At 48.6% G+C, this 14,050-nt stretch overlaps 1 protein-coding gene across 6 annotated transcripts in view; it reads left to right on the forward strand.

The window, feature by feature from the left end:
* The window catches only part of NINL (ninein like), a 1,017,292-nt gene that overhangs the window by 767,464 nt on the left and 235,778 nt on the right, over positions 1-14,050 (forward strand). The window lies entirely within an intron of this gene.

Raw genomic sequence — 14,050 nt, forward strand, 5'->3', positions numbered from 1 at the left:
GGATTAAATTCAAAACCCTCTGCATTGTCCACAAGGCTTTCTGGGGCCTGGGTCCAAAATACCTTCAGCTATCCCTTGGCAAATACCTCCCCTCTCGAGCTCTTCGCTCCTCTACCACTAACTCCCTCCGGGTCAATCGTTTTTCAAAGAAACGAGCTGGGGGTACATCTCTATCTTCGGCTGGTGCCTCCCTCTGGAACAGCCTCCCTGACACTCTAAAACTTGAGGAGAACCATCCCCGGTTCCGGAAGCACCTCAAGACCTTCCTCTTTGCTTCTGCCTTCTCTCCCCCTCTCCTCTGCTGACCGGCTCTCTATTGGCACTTTGCACCTGGCTACCCTCTTCCCCCTGGGCCCAGGTACCTGCTCACCCTGCTGCCCTCCTGCACTGCCTCCTGGCCACCTCTTGCACTGGTGGACTGTATCTGTACCCATACAGCCCCCCTCTCTTTCTTCTTTTTCTGCACTTATAAGACTTACCCAGTCTGCTGCCATAAACACAGCACTTGCCACTTGCTGGCTGCACTACCACTGTTTATTGCCTCCATTTTCTATTTTTTTTTTTATTTATCTACTCTGCACTTTCCACTCTCCCCCTTCCATGCACTTTTTCCCTTTCCCATGCACTTGTGTGTTCTGAATGGCACTGGGCCTAGTAAGATCGCAGTTTTTTTGTGTTCTCCCCTGTTCCCCTCCCTTGCCTAGTTGTGCTCTGAAACCCTTGTGTATGAGCGCGATACAAATAAAATATCATATTATATCATAGACCCTTTCTATCCCAGGGCAGCAGCCTAACCATTGCATGTGCAGTCATTGGCTTTAGGATGGACTACTGCAATACCCTATTTGCTGGAACCTCATCTTAAAACATTCAAAAGCTCCAAACCATCCAGAATAATGCCCTCCGAGCAGCACTCATCATCCCTAAACGGGTTAACATCGCCGCCGCCAGAAGAGCGGTACACTGGCTGCCCATACGCGAACGGATCATTTTCAGAACCATGTCCATCTCCCACAAGTGTATATCTAACACTGCACCACAGCTACCTATCACAGAAAATCACGAAAGTGCACTCATCAAGGCCCACCAGGACCCCCTTTGCACATCGACTCCATCTACCCAAAGTCAGATGCACCAAAGCCAGAGGCTCTAGTTTTGAAGGGATTGGTTCCTCTGACGTATTCCACATCAATGACCGGTAATCACCACAGCTGTGCTGCTTCGGAATATTTTCGCGGCTCCTGCGTTGATGACGTCGATATGCTGTCCTCAAGGGCCTCTGTCGAGCCGACGTCACCGGATGTTAAAAGTAGGACGCACGACGCATGCAGCCTCAGTTCTGTTTTTTCCGCGAACGTGTTCGCTTCGGAGATCTCGGCGCGCCTTGGTTCTTCCGATTATATTGGTTCTTCGAACTTGGTTGGTGTAATTAAGACCATATCTTCTTCTTCTTCTACCCTGCGGTCGGGATTCAAGAAGTGTCGGGTCCAAGATGTCACTTACGGACCCGCACAAAGTCTGCCTCTGGTGCCTTGGCGAGGACCACGCCACTGATGACTGTGACGATTGCCAGTCTTTGACGTCAAAGGCCCTGCGGGAGCGAAAGAAGAAGCTGTCGGTAGGTAGGGTTTCCAAGCCCCGAAAGTCGAAATCCGCTGGGCTTTCGACTGACGATTCGAGGGGCGACTCTCGACATCGTCGGCGTAAGTCCAGGGGCTCTCGGTCCCAGAGTGGTTCCCGCCATTCCTCTGCCTCTTCGGCACATCATCAGTCGCCGTCCTCGTCCGAGGACTCAGCCAGATGGCAGGTCGCTTGTCCTAGCAAGCATTCCTCTCCTGCGGAATGGGACGTATTTCGTAAGGAAATTATGGCGATTTTCGAGTCGCAGGGCTCCGTTCCATCTGCGCCTTCGAGAGAAGCTGGCAAGGAATGTGCTAGGGCCACCGTTGGCACGCCCTCGGGCGGTCGGCGTGATCACCGGGAACTTTTGAGGTACCGGTCGGAAAAGGTGGATCGCTCTAGCCATGCCCGGTCCAGGTCCCGGTCCTCAACGCCCTCGAGACCGGTAGAACCTGTGAGGTCTTCTAAGAAGACGTCGAGGCTATTGGCGCCATGTCCGTCGAGGGACTCTAAGAGGCTTCACCTCCAAGGATGTTATCGGTGCCGAGGCCGTTGAAGGACACGCTCGGGGCACCGCTTGAGGCCTGTGCCAGTGCCATCAGCGCCACGCTTGACGTCGATGCCGATTCCGTGGACGACCTCGATGCCTTTTGTGGAGGCTGTACCAGAGGAGACTCCGAGGAAGGCCCTGAAGAAGTCAGGGAGGCCGGTCTTTGATCCTTTTTCGGTACCCTCATCCAGGGAGTTTTTCCAGCCTCTGGATTATATCTGAGGCGGAGGAGGAGTCTGAGGGAGGTATGGTTTCTGATGAGGTTCCTGACCACTTGTTATCTGGTCATAGCCAGTTGGAAGACCTGCGTCAGTCTTTACACGACGCCAGTGGTCTTGATACCTCCCCGGAGGTTGAGTTTGGCAGGCCTGAGCCTGGTACGCATGCTGAATCTTCTTACAGGCGCCTCATGTCGAGGGTGACGGAGTACTTGGCGTGGTCTGCACCACCAGTGGATTTTCTGCAGGATGACCAGACCGATATCCTTGACCAAAAGCCACCCACGGACCCGGTGCTGACATTTCATATGACTTTTCAGAGAAGGGTGTGCAGTGGCTTGGACTGCTGCAGAGAGTCTCCCGGCAGTGAGCAATTTGTTACCAAAAAAATACTGGCCAGACAGTAGCGACCGCAGCTACTTGACTACGCACCTCACTCCGGAGAGTTTGGTGGTGCAGGCGGCTGCGGCCACAGCAAAACAGGCACCGTACACTATCATCCCTCCTGATAGGGGTGACAAACGTTTTGATGGCTCGGCGAAGAAAGTGTTTTCTTCAGGGGGTATGGCTTTACAGGCAGCCAGCTCTGTGAGTGCCTTAGCACGTTTCACTCACACTCTGTGGAATTGTGTGTCGTTGGCGGATGAACATATTCCCGAAGGGGAGGAACGGTATGGTTTTCTTGCCCTCGTTCAGGATGGCAAGGATGCCATGTGTGAATCCGTTCAGTCGGGTCTGGATGTGGCAGACTGTCAGCCGGTGCATGGTGGCGAGCACCGTGATGCACAGGTTTGCCTGGTTGCGGAAGTCGGGGTTTGCTCCTGACATACAAGCCCGGCTTCTCAACACGGCCTTTGATGGTGAACATCTTTTTGGCAGCAAGGCTGACGAGAGCCTTGAGGTTGCAGACCTCCAAAGCTGCAGCAAAGTCGTTGAGCGCTGCAGTTCGCCAACCTCCGCTTTTTCGTCCTAGGGGACAGCAATGGAGGGGAGGTTCCTTTCGATACTACTCTTCCTTTAGTAGATCGAGGGGAGCTGCAAGTCAAAGGGGCCACCGTAGGAGTACCAGAGGTAGAAAACCAGGTACTCGAGGTGCCAAGGCCGCTCGGGCAGTTGCCTCTTTGCCCTCAGGCACTGCCTCAGCCGCTTCAGCTCAGTCATGGGGCCATGTCCCATGGTTCGCCGGTTGGGGGAAGGCTGGCGCAGCATCTTGTAGAATGGCGTGCCATTACTTCAGATGTGTGGGTTCTGGAGATCACAGCCCACGGCTACTGTCTTCCTTTCTGACAGAGGCCTCACGACAATCCACCAGGGAATCTCTTTGAAGAGTCTGCATCCGCTCCTTGCGCAGGAAATCAAATCCCTACTGGAGAAAGGCGCCATAGAACTGGTGCCTGTAGCAGAGAGAAACAAGGGGTGGTATTCCCCACTTTTCTTTGATTCTGTAGAAAGACAGGGGATTGAGACCCATCATGGACTTGCGTGGTTTGAACAAGCTCCTCAGGAAGGACAAGTTCAAGATGGTAACTCTTTCTCAAGATCTCCAGGCCCTTCAACTTCAGGACTGGTTGATGACTCTCGACCTCAAGGATGCTTATTTTCATGTGCCGATTCATCGCAAGCACAAGAAGTACCTGAGGTTCGCGGTTGGTGACTCGCACTTTGTTTCAGGTCCTGCCGTTCGGATTGACCTCTGCCCGAGGGTCTTCACCAATTTCATGGTGGTGGTGGCAGCGTATCACAGGAAAGGGGGGATTCACATCTACCCCTACCTGGAGGATTGGTTGATCAGGGCACGCTGTCCTGAGCAAGTCCTGGATCATCTGTCAGTCACCTTCCACTCCCTTCACAAGCTGGGCTTCTCCCTCAACTTAAAGAAGTCCCACTTGACACCTACCCAGCGGCTCCAGTACATCAGAGCAGTGCTCGGCACATCCCTGGGGCTGTTTTCTCCTCCCCAGGTGAGGGCTCATCACATTCTGCAGATGGTGAACAAGTTTTAATGACCAGAGTCTCCCGGCTTTCGAGTTCTTGAGGTTGCTCGGCCTCATGCCATCCTGCATTCTTCTGGTGCCAGAGGCCAGGTTGCGGATGAGATCTCCGCAATGGGCTCTGAAGCTCCAGTGGTCGCAGTCCTCCGGCAGGATGTCGGACCCCGTTCAGGTGCCGCCCTCGGTCGCCCAGGATCTTCTGTGGTCGGCCGTCGAAGGCACACTGATGAAGGGGGCTCCATTTTGGCTACCCTGGCCGAAGGTGACGATCGTGACGGACGTATCCCTCAAGGGATGGGGAGCTCATGCCAACGAGTTGACAGTCAGCGGTCGTTGGTCTTTGTCGGAGTCCAGACTCCATATCAATCTGTTAGAGCTGAGGGCCGTCAGGCTAGCCCTGAAGGCTTTTCTGCCATCTGTGCAAGGGAAGAATGTCCTGATTCTGATGGACAATACAGTGGCCATGCACTACCTCAACAAAAAGGGGGGGGGCAGGGTCTCTCCCTCTTTGCAGAGAGGCGATGCAGCTCTGGTTCTGGGCCATCCAGCAGGAAATTTCGATCTCGGCAGTTAATCTGGCCGGAGACGAAAACGTGGCGGCAGATGCTCTGAGCAGGCAGAGCACGGTCTCACAAGTGGGATCTGTTTCAGGAGATTCTCTTGGAGATCTTTGCCCTTTGGGGAACCCCACAAGTGGATCTCTTTGCCACCAGTGACAACCGGAAGTGCGAAAGATTCTGCTCGTGGGAATTTCCTCCATGAGGAGCCTTAGGGGACCCGTTCGTAGTGGAGTGGTCCTTCCCACTGCTGTACGCGTTTCCTCCAGTCCCCGTCATTCTGCAAGTGCTGCGGAGGTTACGGAGGTTCGGTTCCTGAATGATCCTCATTGCTCCAGCATGGGCCAGGAGAACGTGGTACCCGGACCTTCTCGACATGTCCATCTCTCCTCCATGCCGTCTTCCCTATCAAGACGATCTGCTCTCACGGGAGGGGGGTCAGGTTCTCCATCCAGAGGTCAAGTCCCTCAACCTTCATACTTGGCTTCTGAAAGTTGAAGGTATAAGGATTGGGACCTCCCTGAAGACGTGATGGAGGTGTTGCTTTCGGCCAGAAGGCCCGCAAAGAAGTCCCTGTACCATTGCCATTAGAGAAAGTTCTGCGACTGGTGCAGGGTTAAGAATGTGGATCCTTTTTCATGCACCATTCCTGTGGTTCTGTCTTTTTTGCTTTCGTTAGCCCACAGGGGCCTGCAAGTGGGTACCATTAAAGGTTACCTGGCGGCGCTGTCCATATTTAAGCGCTATTCTGAGGAGTGTTCTTATTTTAAAATTCTTTTGATTTCTCAGTTTCTGAAAGGGCTCACTAATGTGTTCCCACCGTCACCTTTCCAGGTGCCCGGTTGGGATTTGAACCTGGTCCTAAAATTCCTCATGGGAGCTCCGTTTGAGCCTTTACATTCTTGCCCTTTGAGACTGTTGACCTTTAAAACTGTATTTTTAGTTGCGGTTACTTCCGCTCGCAGAGTGAGTGAGTTGCAGGCACTATCCGGTAAGCCACCCTTCACAGTGTTCCATAAGGACAGGGTTGTCCTTAGGGTTCGTCCTTCTTTCCTTCCGAAGGTTGTGTCGGAATTTCATTTAAGCCAGAAGGTCATTCTTCTGGTGTTCTATCCTCCTCCGAATCCTGGTAAGGAAGAGGAGAGGCTCCATAGTTTGTATCCTAGGAGAGCTTTAAGTTTCTACATCTCACGCATGTCCCGGGTCAGAGTGGACGATCAGCTCTTTGTAGGATACGCTGGAAGGCGTTTGGGTCAAGCTGTTACTAAGCAGACCTTGTCCAGATGGATTATCTTGGCCATCTCGGCATGCTACCGTCTGGCAGGTAAGGACCCTCCGGTAGGCTTGAGGGCCCATTCTGCTAGGGGTGTGGCTACCTCTACTGCTCTGCAGAGGGGTGTTCCCATTCGTAACATTTGTGATGCAGCCACATGGGCCTCTGTCCATACTTTTGTCAAGCACTACTCCCTGGATTCTATCCATGGGCAAGATTTGGCCTTTGATGAGGCAGTCCTCTATTCTGCAATTTGATTGGGCATTCTAAAATTCGAAATTCTTTTCCCACCTCCATACGTTGGTACTGCTTTGGGAGTCTGTCATAGATGTGGAATACGTCGGAGGAACCAATCCCTTCGAAGAACAAGTTACTTTCTTACCTGGTAACGTTCTTTCGATGGGATGTTCCGACAATGTATTCCACATCGCTCCCTCCCTACCTGCCCCTCTACAGAATTTCTTATGTGATTGCAGCTTTTGTTTCCGCAACGCTTTCTGTAGTCATTCTGGCAGAAGATTGGTGCCACACATTCTGGGAAAAAACTACAACTGAGGCTACAGGTGTCGTGCGTCCTACTTGTAACATCGGCTCGACGGAGGCCCTCGAGGACAGCGTATCGACATCATCGACGCAGGACTTAGATGCCGAGAACATTTTCCGAAGCAGCACAGCTGTGGTGATTACCTGTCATAGATGTGGAATACGTCGTCAGAACATCCCATCGAAAGAACGTTACCAGGTAAGAAAGTAACTTGTTCTTCTCCTTCATCGCTGCTAAACAGTGGAACTCGCTTCCACCCTCCCTAAGAGCGGAACCCTCTTACTGCGTATTCCATAGAACCCTCAAAACATGGTTGTTTGCCAAACACACACTACATAATGACTATAAGCAAGTAATAATATCACACAACACTCATAATAAAAATAGATATATACAGCCCCTCCAGCCATTGCAATAAAACCATAATACCGAAAGGAAAGGTAATGTTTAGATTTGCAATGGCAGTCCACAAGAATTGTACGGTAATTTTAGAAGTCCAACCCTAAGTTGACTGGGGCCTTGAGCCCTGAAAGTTCACAAAGTTTCCAGAAATTTTGTGAGCCAGGAAAAAGTTAGGAGGAGGGTCTTGTGGATGGGAGAAAGGTTCCAAACGTCAGTTAAGGACCTATTCTAGTAAATAAAACTGTCCCCAGCTTTCGAAGAGCTTTCAGCAACACGTTTTGTCAAAGTCAAACAAAGGTAATATTTTTGAACACTTTGAAAACATTTACAGGTGGAGATGGACTGGGGAGTAGAGGGGGCAGTTAAGTATTGCTATGACTCACCCCATACCCAAGTTTCTCATGAGAGTTGGCAGGCCATCACACGATCGTCAAGGTTGGCTTCCCAACTCGCAATCATACAGCACTCCTCTAGGCAGTGGATCAGATGCGAGGAAGCCGGTTTTGACGATAGTCACCCACGCACAGTGACACAAAGGGACACAGCTGTCGCGGTCAGAATCGGCCTCCTCTCAGATCCCATTGAAACTGGAACACCGAAAATGTTCAGGTGGGACTCTTGTAGCACAAGCTGGGGGTTTCCAAGCCCAAACACGGAACCACAATGCCCATACTGCATTAGCCCAAACTGGATGGTTCCAGGAACGCTTCTGAAGACTTGAGATGGCCGGGCACCGAGCAGACCTCTGGAATGGTTGGTCCCACCACTTCAAGGGTCGAATTACCACCAAAGGCCTTGTAAAGATCACGAGGCAGACAGGGTTCCACCAGAACTGCAGCAAAGGTTCTTAGGGTGGTACACAGGTTCTCCACGGTCTTCACAGCTGGGCATGATTTTTGGCTCCTTACAGGATTTCTCCAGGATCTCTCTGGCATGGCAGCTGGGCTCCTCTTCTTATCCAGAAACTCAGGTGAGACAAACTCAGCTCACCCAATGTAAGGTCTGCTCCTCACCCGCTTGCCATCCCCAGCAGTGGTCCAATCAGAACCAATGATGTTCAAACTCATGCATACACTGTAGACATACAAAATCCAGTTTGTGGATTGGGACCAGACAGTCGCAGCCCACTTCCTGGAAACACACTCACACATGGCCCTGCACTAGCCCGTGAAAACCAAGTCTTTCCTGGGAAATGCATGACCATAAAAGGATTTTCCAGACTTGGCAGGGCAGGAAGAAGGCCCCAGGACAAGATGGCCAAAAGAACAAGCAAACACCTTGTTGCATGACCATGTTGCGAAACTAGCCACAGTTAGTAGCCAAACGCAGTAAGCATGATGGGGCCAACAAAAATTATTGCAAAAATAGTCAAATTGCAACTGCTGCCACCAGCTTGTCTTGAGACACATCTAACCAAAACATCCCTTTGATTGTATTTTAGGGTCATACAAAAGAAACCCCATTGCACTGCATTATAAGATGCATTATGCAATGATAAAAAGTTACCCAAAAAATAGATAACGTATATTGAGCCCTAAGGACTGGTCACTTTCGCCATAACAATGAGCAAAAGTGCAGTGGAGTGAAGCTGAAGGCTTCACTTCACTGGAAAAATTCAGAACCGTGTACAAAAACAAAAGCACAAAGTTTGGGGGTCCCTAGAAATGGAAGAAAAGTTGCTCTAAAGATAAAACATTCCTAAAACCTTGTTGTGTTCGCCCATCAGTGAATGGAGATCAATTAGGGGCCCTAGTAATCTATATGATGTAGATATTGTAATATGCAAGTTTTTGCTCTGTTAGTCCATTGAAACTGTTATATTTATGTAATTTGAGAATTCCTAATAAGCACCAACAAAAATAAAAGCTGGGCGAGTACCAATTCCTCCTCACAGCTACCCAGAAGAAAGCAGTCTGCCCCAAGTGACACCAGTGAAGACCCAGGTGGTTGCAGCTAATATTTAGTTCTGGCTTCACCAGGGTTGCAAGCCGATTTAGTGCAATAATATCCCAATGTACCTAGCCCTACTCTGACATTTTCTTTTAGGGTGCTTCCTTTGCTCAGGGAAACCATGAGGCAGGCCTACAATGACCATTCTGCTTATGTGGGCTTTTTGTGAGCCCAGGATGGTAGCCTCCACAATGGTTTGAACTGGTTTACACCTGGGCAGGCCACTACAGGTCTAGTGGGAGTAGACTTGGGTGTTTGGCAGTTTTTGGGGCTGCAAGACAGCTGATACAAAAAGGCCCTGTCAGTGGAAATTGTCGCTAGAAACCAGCCGGACAAAATGGCATTAAAGAGTTTTGGCCAGTATAATTTTATAATACCTGGAGGTGCCATATTAAACCAGGCAGGACTTATATTTATATATGAATCAAACCGTCACCAGGGCCTCTGGTTACACAATTATGTTGAATTTAGATCATGGGTGCCCATGGTTAAAGGCAACTCCTGACTGTTGGAACTTTGCGTTAGGATGGATTGATAGAATCTGGCCTGGTGGACACGTTTTAGGAGGCTATTCTATTCATAGTGAAGAATGGGTGCTTGTGGCAGGCTGACATATCCCGGGTAGACATTGGGGGTAGGCGAGAGTTGGTGTTGCTGCTGCATACTGGGAGCTTCTGTGCTCTCGCTCCACCTGTTGCCTCACCCTGGCATGGTGCAGTTCATTCCGGTGCAAATGTCTCGAACTGTGCATTCTAGGATTGAGTACCGGTCCTTCTATGACCACATTGATGTTTCTCCAATTGTAGGCAACCGTCTCATGTGTGAAGGTGCTGAAATCCGGGCAAGGGGGTGTGGTGTCCAAATGTTATGTAGCCAATAATGTCTGGAGGGTCCTAACGGGTAACTATGCAAACATTGGTGCAGATTAGTGAAACGTTGTGGAATTGTATCAGGAAAAATGCTTCCCCATGCCACAAACACGCCCACACATGTTCACTTTTATAAATATAAAGTCACCTTAGTTTCTTAGGAATGCCTTCACTGACCTATTCAACAAAAAGGAAGCTAAGTAATGATGCAGTAGAATCGAACCAAGTCCTAAGAAATATACCCTAACTTCAGAAGTCCAATCCCTATGAAGTGTTGAGCCTTGTGCCCAAGAGTCAAACAATAAAAAAGTGATGCAATGGAGTAACTAAAGCTTACTCTAAGGTTTATTCTAAGGAAAACTGGGGAAGACGGAGGCATTGCGATTACTTATCCCCCTCACTCCAATTTCCCCAGATGAATAGATGGGTGTACTGGAGGGTCGCTGGAGGTATGTTTTCTTGCTGTTGATTACAGTGAGAGCTGCCCAAGAGCTGCGTGTGCAAGGATTCTTCCAGTCGGTTCCAGGAGCAGAGTGCAACTCTTGGCGATGAAGAAATGCAGAAGGAACCGATGCAGACCTCTTCAGGTCGCTTCACCAGATGGGGGAAGGTGCGTTCCAGCTATGGGCACTGCACAGAGGCAACAGCAGGCGTCCTTCCAATTATGGTTGAAGAAGGCCTCCCAGAACAAGATCCCCTGAAGCTGGGGGCTGAAAGTCACCAGGTAGTTGACTTACACCACAAGCTGGTCACTACCAAATTCCCGGCGACGAATGCGGAATGGCAACAGTTCTAGCAAGATAGCCCACTGGAGAGCTGGTCAGTCCACCGGGTGGTCCGGGGACACTTCTGAAGTCTCAGGCCAGCTGGATTCTTGAACACGTTGAGAATGGTTCGTCCCACTAGTCCTGGGTTGAAGCACTGCTCAGATCTTCTGCAGATCAGCTAGTCCAGCAGGGCCGACATCTGCACCTAGACCGAGTATTCCCTATCTGTGAAAGCCAAAGTAATATACAGAAAGTAATTACAAGTGTCTGAAAGAGATTGCTGAAGTGAAACGGAAGAAAATGATCTGGATGAACTATCAGTAGCTAGAAGAAGTATAAGGTTGACCTGCAACTGGTTTTGAATATTGAGAGACTGACCTTTAGTATAAGTAAGTTGGCAAGCTGAGCACGCTGGTGTCTTGAGGAAGGAGAATCAAGAGACTCATTTTAAACTGTATTGTCTTCTTGGGGAAGGAAACCCTGTGATTCCTTTTGACACTTTGTGGAACTGTCTTGAACTTGGGGAAGGGAAGCTGGAAAGTAAGTCCAGAGCAGGAAGAAGTTCAGAACTTTATTTGGAACATTACTTCTTATTGATGCCGACATCTCTACACGTTGTTTAACTTTAGTTGTGAGGGCAAGGATAGGTTTTGGATACAGACAGCCTTTTAAGTTGAACTTACTGACTCAGACTATCCTTAGTTTCCTTAGGTACATAAATCTCACCTCGGCATATGACGAGTTAGCCCTGACATTTAAGTTAATGAATAATTTGTATTTTGAACTTTGAAGCTGTTGTCTGTGGCTTGCTTCATGATGCCTTCACACCTACCTGTAAAATGTCAGGACAGGTTCAAAAGCAAAATGTTTGGCGGTCCATAGAACTATGGAGGCAAAGTTGCCAAAAGAGAGGTCTTTCTGAACTCTTTGGATTTCAGTAGGCCGTTTGCAGGAATGCACATATTATTTTGTAACTGCCATGTTGCCCAACTACAAGGCATCTGGTGTGGGGGACAGTAGGCGATCTTAGCACAGCAACATGTTTGCACTATACGTTTTAGCACAAACTATTAGGAAAGTGGGGTTTAATGAGCCGATCTCACTTTCAGACAGAATTACCAGCATCATTTTATTTAAAAATCAGAAATGCACAGGCTACTTTCTACACCTTCACACATGACTGTTACAGTTCAGTCAATTGTTTTCTTTATCACCAATATTATGCGGTGGGTTTGTAGATTGCTCTTTATAATCTGCAGATGCACACCTTGTTTTGTTTCTACCTTCACTATTTTTCCTATGTAGTGTCAGTCATCCATTGGGATCTACCATTCTATCTTGCCTTTTCCCTACATGTTGTTTTTCTCTTCCTTAACTTATCTTAGTACTCATGGTACTGTTCAAGGGATATATAGGTGGTTGTCGCTGTATCTCCACATTTGGGATTTAATTTCTTATTGATGAAGTGGTGCCAGACTTCTCTGTTTACTTCTGGCGGCCAGATACCCCTTTTTTAGGAGTAGCAAGGCTATTCCTTCTACTATGGTATAATTTCATGTAGCTATAGCTAGCCCCAAATGCTTTGTTACAGCTCTACATTGCATGTGTAGCATTTCCCCCAGAATGGGTGATAAGGCTGTAGTAGGTACAGCCAGCTGTAGGTTAAAACGCAGGTGTCGCAACTTTCCCTTGGTTCATAACATCGTGCATGCATGCCATGGCCAATGTCGTCCTGTGTTTCTGCTGGGGGGTGCCCTGGGTATTAGTTGCTTGCACTTGCCCTAACCTGATTCAATATCATTGAGGATTTTTCTCAGGCTTAAAGGTTTGTTATGGTTGTCCTCCACTTTTTCCTGTTGAACCTGCAAGAGGGAGAATGGGAGCGCCTCTTGTGCAGCTTCAGAAATAGATTATTCTATGAAACAAGCGCAGGTAGTAATGATTTGCCGTTTTAAGTTAAGAGCTGTTTCAATAAGGGTCCTAATGACAAACCTGATTTAATAAAAGAACCTAGTCTGGTCCGGAGAGCAGTTTGTACACAATATTTTGTAGGACCAATTCAGGATACAAATTTGGTGTGCACCTTATATGATCGAGCCTAATGTATGGGAGTTAAAATTTGCCATTTACCCCATGGCACAGATGGCCACAACAACAGTGCCCAGACTTCAGTAAACAGTCCAAGGCTTTTTATTTGCTATAAGGCAAATGCTTCAAAGTTTGGATGGTAGGTGACTAATGTGACGTTATAAAGGTCTCTCTCTCTCTCTCTCTCTCTCTCTCTCTCTCTCTCTCTCGTCTCCCATTGGATCCCCACCTCCCTAGCCCAGGCTTCCTTATACCCTACGTTTGCGACTAGATATTTGAAACACCAAAGTTCTAACTATGATGTTGACCTAAAGTCTTTTGTCTTTTCGATCGTACTCCCTCTGTGTGTTCTTTTAGGGGGCAAGCTAGCCTTATTATTCTCCTAGTTGGGATTTCCATATGGTCCATTCTTTTAGGTAAGAACATTCCCGTTCCATTCTCTTTATTGATTCGAGTCATCATGTTCCAGTCCACGTTTTGTTGGTTGCTCCCTGGTGTATTCTGGGAGTTAGTTATGAAACAGAGAAGAGAGAACACTGGCCAGAAACAGTCCTGTGAGGCATCATGTCATAGTGGCACCCACATTAACTTTCAAGGCATTTAACAGCGTATTAAGGACTATGCCCCCTCCCCCAAATTCTCCCTCCCTACCTCTGGGACAGGGCTGACCCATGACTTGCGTTCAGCCGGCCCCCCCTGTCCCAAGTTGGGAGGTATCCCAGGAGCCCCTTGAATGGGTCAGGACCTCCCACCCTGTCACGCCCATTGGCAGAGGCTTTCATATTAGTAAACCGGCTTTCTCCAGGCACTTATTTCACTGTTATGCACCATAAAGTCCCACCAATTAAAATTCTATATATTCATTTCTGTATGGAAAAGTTATAAAAGTACGAGTGAATATCTTGCTTACGTGCATTGGCAAACAGTTAGTCGCTGATCCCAAAGCCAGTCCATTTACCATTTGGTTTTTAACTAATGTAAAACCGAGCACGGCATACAATTAGTCTAAAAGTGATGTGTGCAAAGTGCAATTTTTTCTACAGTTGTCTAGAATAATTGCCGGAGTGTATTAAGCCATAGCATACAGTTTGTCACTCCCAACAGTACAGCGTGTTTCCTTGACGTTCTACTCTTGCCAAGGCCAAATGAAAGTAAGCTAGTAGGGGAGAAGTGGTTCAGGGAGCTTTTAATTGCCAGTAGAGCCCAAACAAAATGGCTGAC

Source organism: Ambystoma mexicanum, chromosome 4q, assembly GCF_040938575.1.
Source record: "Ambystoma mexicanum isolate Mex_15411 chromosome 4q, UKY_AmexF1_1, whole genome shotgun sequence".
Lineage (NCBI taxonomy): Eukaryota > Metazoa > Chordata > Amphibia > Caudata > Ambystomatidae > Ambystoma > Ambystoma mexicanum.